The sequence below is a fragment of the Galeopterus variegatus genome, unplaced genomic scaffold (genome assembly GCF_000696425.1).
Source record: "Galeopterus variegatus unplaced genomic scaffold, G_variegatus-3.0.2 Scaffold8735, whole genome shotgun sequence".
Taxonomy (NCBI): domain Eukaryota; kingdom Metazoa; phylum Chordata; class Mammalia; order Dermoptera; family Cynocephalidae; genus Galeopterus; species Galeopterus variegatus.
The window spans coordinates 53,254-59,744 of NW_007734846.1; the positions used below are offsets into that span (position 1 = coordinate 53,254).

A 6,491-nucleotide genomic window follows, 5' to 3' on the forward strand; every position below is an offset into this window, starting at 1 on the left:
CAGTGCGCCACCGGGCCGGCCCATTTTTTTTTTTTTTTTTAAGATGACCGGTTAGGAGATCTTAACCCTTGACTTGGTGTTGTCAGCACCATGCTCACCCAGTGAGCAAGTGGCCATCCCTATATAGGGATCCGAACCCGTGGCCTTGGTGTTACCAGCACCACACTCTTCTGAATGAGCCACGGGCCGGCCCTAAAATTTATGAGCTTTTTGAAGAGAATTATAAAATTTATCCATTGAAATTAAAAGTTTAAGGAAGAACTAGGTTTTGGGATTTATAACTTTAACACGTTGAGTATTGGTTAAAAAAAAAAAAAAGACTAAGGGCTAAGTTCTTGTGTGCCACCTTGAACAAGACACAAATGTCCAGTCTCCATCTCCACAGAAAATTACAAAGTTCTGTACAGAGGGAAGGTGGAAGAGCTGAGACCCCCCCCCCTCTCTCTGCAACTCCCCCCCACTCCAGCTACTCTTATGTCAAATATTGGCTTCCTTACCCCAGGCACTGCCCAATGGGTTCCCAGGCTTCCTGAGTGGGGTGTCCATGTGGAGTCCACACCACTGTTCATCCGAGGACCTATCATCTGGACACATCTGCTCATGACATCATTTGCATTAAGCTGCTTATTCCATCCTCAATTTGGGGGATTCCAAGCCTAGTTTCAACAGACCAGGGTTCTAAAGCCATTTGAAAGCCATAAGCTGAGCTCAAGCAGAGAAAAAAAGACAGGCAAAACTACAGGAGAAACTTGGGGTGTGGAAAAGAGAGATGACCTTCAGCTCCTTAACCAGATGATGGGCTTTTTGAGGACAAGGTAGGCATCCTCTACTTTTTCCCTGGCTCTTCACAGAAGTGAGTGTCAGCTCAAAGCAGAACAGGGCTGGGCTGCTTAAATACTGGTGAATCACGAACTAGCTAACAAACCACACAGACCAGGAGAAACACACAGACACAATTCAGAGACTGAGCTTCAAGAGGAAGCAACGTATAATCCCTCTGGCACATGGAAAGAACATGAACTTGGAGCCACATCCTTACCCCAGGCACTGCCCAATGGGTTCCCAGGCTTCCTGAGTGGGGTGTCCATGTGGAGTCCACACCACTGTTCATCCGAGGACCTATCATCTGGACACATCTGCTCATGACATCATTTGCATTAAGCTGCTTATTCCATCCTCAATTTGGGGGATTCCAAGCCTAGTTTCAACAGACCAGGGTTCTAAAGCCATTTGAAAGCCATAAGCTGAGCTCAAGCAGAGAAAAAAAGACAGGCAAAACTACAGGAGAAACTTGGGGTGTGGAAAAGAGAGATGACCTTCAGCTCCTTAACCAGATGATGGGCTTTTTGAGGACAAGGTAGGCATCCTCTACTTTTTCCCTGGCTCTTCACAGAAGTGAGTGTCAGCTCAAAGCAGAACAGGGCTGGGCTGCTTAAATACTGGTGAATCACGAACTAGCTAACAAACCACACAGACCAGGAGAAACACACAGACACAATTCAGAGACTGAGCGTCAAGAGGAAGCAACGTATAATCCCTCTGGCACATGGAAAGAACATGAACTTGGAGCCACATGCTCCTGTGTTTCAATCCCACCTCGGCCATTTACCTGCTACGCAGTCTTCAGCAGTTTGTTCTCTCTCAGAGGCCGTTTTCTCCTCTTTAAGAGTGGGATGAATACATTTTCTTATTATAAGGTTGCTGTGACAATTATTAAATGAATTAATGAGCTAATGTATATATACAGCATCTAACCCATGGGTTGGCAAATATGTGGCATTCAAAAACCAGTGGTCCTTTCTCCCTTCCCCCAGGTTACAGCTGGTGTACTGCTTTGCTACATGGCTTTGGACAAGCAGGGCTTTCAAATCTGCTTTGTAAATCTACAAAGCAGACAATGCCTGTGCAGATGATCATACACCGGCTCTATGGTAATAATTCCTCTCAAGGAATTATTACTTACTCTTAAAGCCAGGCTCCTGCAAGATCCCAGACCAGCCAAAACACCTCTGGGCTTCCCTCTCTCCTGCCTCTGGCATAGTCTCCTGAACCAAAGCNAATTTTGGTTTAGCTGCTGATAGTCCAAGGATAGCACATCCCTGGTTGCATTTATAAAATTGCTGTCTGACATGGTAAGTGGGGCACACATGGAGAGGAAAGGACTAAGACAGCAGGAGGGAGCAGCATCTGTTCCGTCCTGCCACCCTCCTGCAGCCTTCTGCATTTACATCCAATACAGACATGGTCTGGATCCAACTGCCATCCCGGCAGGCTTCTGCAGGCTGGAGGAGATGTGAAAATACAGGAGGCCTGGAGGAGGGGAGGCGGAGCAAGAAGGGGGAGGCAGCAGACAGGGTAAGGTTTTGCCTGAGTTATAAGATGCACCATTTGTCTGGGTGTCTGTTTGCAAAGTGCTGACAGCTACGCACACTTACTCCAAAGACACTGTTGGCTCTGGTGGTGTCTTAAGTCCTGGAAGGGCTGCCCTTTGCTGTAGTCTGTGGTCCTCTCATTAGAAACAGAAACTCGGAGGGTGACATGCTGTCTCAAACCTAACGCCCAGCCTCTGGTAGAAAGGTGGGCTTGGGGGGCAGCAGGGAAGGCATCACTTCAGCAGAAAGGAGGTAGACAGCATAAGCTGTGATGGGGACTAGCTCTAACTGATGCCACCCATGTCCCCCCACCCACCCCTGCAGATCTCAGTTGCCACAGAAAAAGGTGGCTAAGCAAGGGCACTGCCTCAGTGGCCTGGACTCGGTGTTGGGGCAGGCAGTGGGGAAGCAAAACAGTTCCTGGTGAAGCTCCATGGCCTGTCCCCATCAACCCACAGCTCTGTGTCCTGAGCCTACAGTGTCTGTGGTGGCCTGCTGTGATGTTTCTGGAGACAGGAGGCTCAGCTTCTCACTGACAGGCTGAGGGGCTTAGGAGTGTGAATGCAATGAACCAAATGGATCATTTGGGAAATTGAAGGCCTGGGAAACTGGGTGGTTTCTCTCCTTGTGTCAAAGGGCAGGTGTCTGCTCCCAGTGACCTGAGCTGACAATGAGCTGAAGAACTGGGAGTGGGGGGGAGAGGTGATGAAGCCTGAGTGTGGGAAGGTGTCTCTTGCTGGGGTGAAGAAGGGGTGAGGCACAGGCTCAGGAGCGGATGCCTGGGGCACTCCAGACAGCAGTGGCCTCGGAACTAAGGAAGAAGAGCCAGAGAAAAGGGCAGAGAAACGGAGGACTTGCTCCTTAGGAGGCTTCCGAGCTGGAGCCACAAAATCAGATTCACATCTGGAACCTGGCCAGATGCTCAGAAACAGCTATGCAGTGTTTCAGTGACATTTGGAATAAATCACTCTAAAAACACACTCCAGCCCCAAACCCAAAATGGTCAACTGTGCAGGTCCCAGAGCTGGACTGCTGGGATTCAAATCCTGACACCAGCACTTTCTTAGATGGAGGCATTGAGAGAGTTCCTGAGCCTCTGTGTACTTCTACTCTGCTGTCAGTAAAATGTGGGTAATAATGGGCCTGCCTCACAAGGCTGCTGTGAGGGGAATGGATGGACCTGCACATCGAGTGCAGAGCACAGTGCCTGGCACGTGGGGAGTACTCAGACGTCGACTGTTATAATGCCAGATCAGCTCCCTTCTCCCAGACTGCTTGTTCCCTCCACAGCTGTATGTCCCTGCTGGAGTGTCTTCTCTGCACTCTTCTTTTTCCTCTTTTAGGTTCCTCTGTGTGTCTGAAAGTCCTTTGGCAGGTGTTCCTCCTTCATGATGTGTGGATGCCTGAGACTGAAAGAGGCACTGGGATGTCACAGCAAGAAAAACAGCCCACAATTCGCGGCATCGAAGTTCTAGTAGGAGCTCTTTTGCTAATTAGTTTTGTGAACCTTTGGTGAATTAACTTATCAGAGCCTCAGTTTATTCATCCATCAAATGGGAATAATGATACTGGCCTTATTCATATCACAGGCTTGTTGTGAAAGTCAAATAACACAACCAATGTAAATGGACGTATTATAAAAAGGGTAAAGCTCTGAACCAATATTCAGGATTGCTGGTTAGACTGGAAGTGTCCAGAGGCACACGCTGGAACGAGTTTACTCTTGTCAGGCAGGATGCAGCAGGGCGCGACCATGCCAGCTAGATGTGCTGCTGGGCAGTGATGTTGCTGTCATCAGAGAAGGGAGGCCCTGGCTTCCCCAGGCAGGAATCGGGTTGGGCTAGAGTGTATGTGCTCAGGGAGGGCTGTGGAGGGGATTTGAGGGGATAGGGACAGAAAGTAGGGAGGGCGCATGAAAAATTGCCAAGGGAGGGGGCATGGTGACACAAAGCTGGCCTAACTCCCTCACTCTGTCACAAACCTGAAGATCTGTTCCCATGCAGTTTTACATTATTGTGTGCTGATTTAAATAAACCAGTAAACCGCTTTGTGATCAGAGTCCTCCACATATAGTAAAAGAAAAGTATGGTGTGCCTCACCCCACCCCACACACACACCGTCAGTCAGTACATTCAAGTTCAATATTTCATAACAATGACAGGGTGAAAAAGCCCCTGCGGTCAGATGAATTTCCCAGGTGGTCCCTAAGACCTGACACTGTTCTGAGGCAAGCTGCAGCCCTAAAAAGGGTCTACACGAAAACTAACTTTATAAAACATGTACATCAAAAGTGCTGTGAACAGGAAAAGTAATGATAATAATAGCCTTCATTTACCGAACACCTACTATATACCAGGCACCGTGCAGGGCTCCTTATATGTTTGGTCTTCAATTTAATCTTTAGAACAAGATGTCCATTATTATCCCCATTGTATAGGGGGAACTAAAGCCTAGAACTGTTAAAAAACTTTCCAGAGGGCTGAGCCCGTGGCGCACTCGGGAGAGTGTGGCGCTGGGAGTGCAGCAGAGCTCCCGCCGCCGGTTCGGATCCTATATAGGGATGACCGGTGTGCTCACTGAGTTCACTGGCTGAGCGCAGTGCGGCCGGTCTCAAAAAGGACAAAAAAAACAAAACAAAACAAAATAAAAAACTTTCCGGAGGTCACAAAGCAAGGGGAGCTGGATTTCCATCAGGTCTGTCCAGATCCCCAATCCGTGTCATCAGCATGCTCTGCTTGCACCTTTCAGCCCCCTTCATTCTTCCCCGCAGCCCCATCTCCAGCTCTTTCTGGGAAGGAAGAAGACACCTGGAGAGGGAACTAGAGCAAGAAAGACAAACTACAACGAGGCAGAGAAGCCCAAAGAATAACGGGACCTTTCTCTGCTCAGGCCTCCAGGTCAGCGGCCCCCAGGCAGCCAGCCTGTGATCCACTGCCAGGTACTCCTGTCATAATTGCAGCCCCCACTTCTTGTGTGCCCTCCCCAGCCACCCTGCTTGGGAGTTAAACAGGAGCTGCTGGTAGCCGCAGGAAATCTGAACCCCAGAAAGGGACAATGCAGACCCGGACACAGGGTGTGGCTTCAGTGCTGTGAGCCTCAGCCGCTCACTGCTCCCTGGACAGCTGTCCATCTGCCAGGGCCCGATGCCCCTCCCTGAGGCGGGGTTCTTAGACTGCCCCCCATATGCCAGGGCTGTCACTCAGGAGGCTCCCAGGTTGTGGAGGCCCCGGCTAATGGGGGATGCAGGCCACAGACAAAGCTGCTTCCCATTTTTTAAATTAAGGTGGACAGTCGGGACAATGGCTTGACTGCACCTGCTAGGGAAGGGGGGGCAAATGCTTCCCCAGCACCAGCCTCCCTGCAGGGAGAGCCTTGAGATGCAGTTCTGTGGCTGGCTCTGAGCTTCTATCTCCGGAGAGAAGGAAGGAGATGACCCCTCAGAAGATTCCCGGTGCCAGGCAAAGAGCCTTCTCTCATCAAAGAGAAGGGGCAGGAGACAAGAATTCCACCCTCCCCCAACTCACACCCCAGGCCCAAGACCCACTCACCTTCTCTGCCTCATTCAGCCTCCTCCTTGCAGCACCAGAGGAGGCTCCGTTCTAGGCTGCAGAAGGAAGGAAAACTCCAGCGTCCCAAATTGCACATAAGTCAATCAACCTGTCTCAAAGCAAGCACAAAGGAGAACACCAGGGTTACACTAGGAAGGGGGGGAAAAAAGGCTTTGTGATTTGCAGCTTGTTCATTCATGGGGAAATTACATCTTTATTCACGTCCATTTGTAAAGTATTGCACGGCATAACGGCATCTTTGTTCAAAGAAGTTCAAAGCACTCTGCAAGAAAAGAGATTCTGCAAGGTGCTTACACATGTTGGACTTTGGGGAGGGGGTGACTGTCTCTCTCATTCATAAAATCATTTCTTAGTGCCCTGACAACATAGTCTAATTGCTGATTCTCTGTTCACTTAAAAGAGCTAAACCATATCTTGAAGAATCTCTCCTACACCCAAGGGAGAATTTACCCATAATTATCTTATTAATTTCTTAGCTTCCATAGAACTACTATGTTTTTCTTGCCTACCTACAGATAAGTAAATTGAGTTCACCATAAATAAATCTATA

At 49.1% G+C, this 6,491-nt stretch overlaps 1 protein-coding gene across 3 annotated transcripts in view; it reads right to left on the reverse strand.

The window, feature by feature from the left end:
* The window catches only part of LOC103608714 (neurofascin-like), a 50,490-nt gene extending 44,468 nt beyond the window's left edge, over positions 1–6,022 (reverse strand). For all 3 annotated transcript variants that reach the window (XM_008593120.1, XM_008593119.1, XM_008593121.1), the window contains exon 1: positions 5,921–6,022. The gene's annotated coding sequence lies outside the window, so the exon portion shown is untranslated. The remainder of the gene's footprint in view (positions 1–5,920) is intronic.
* Between the last annotated feature and the right edge of the window lie 469 nt (positions 6,023–6,491).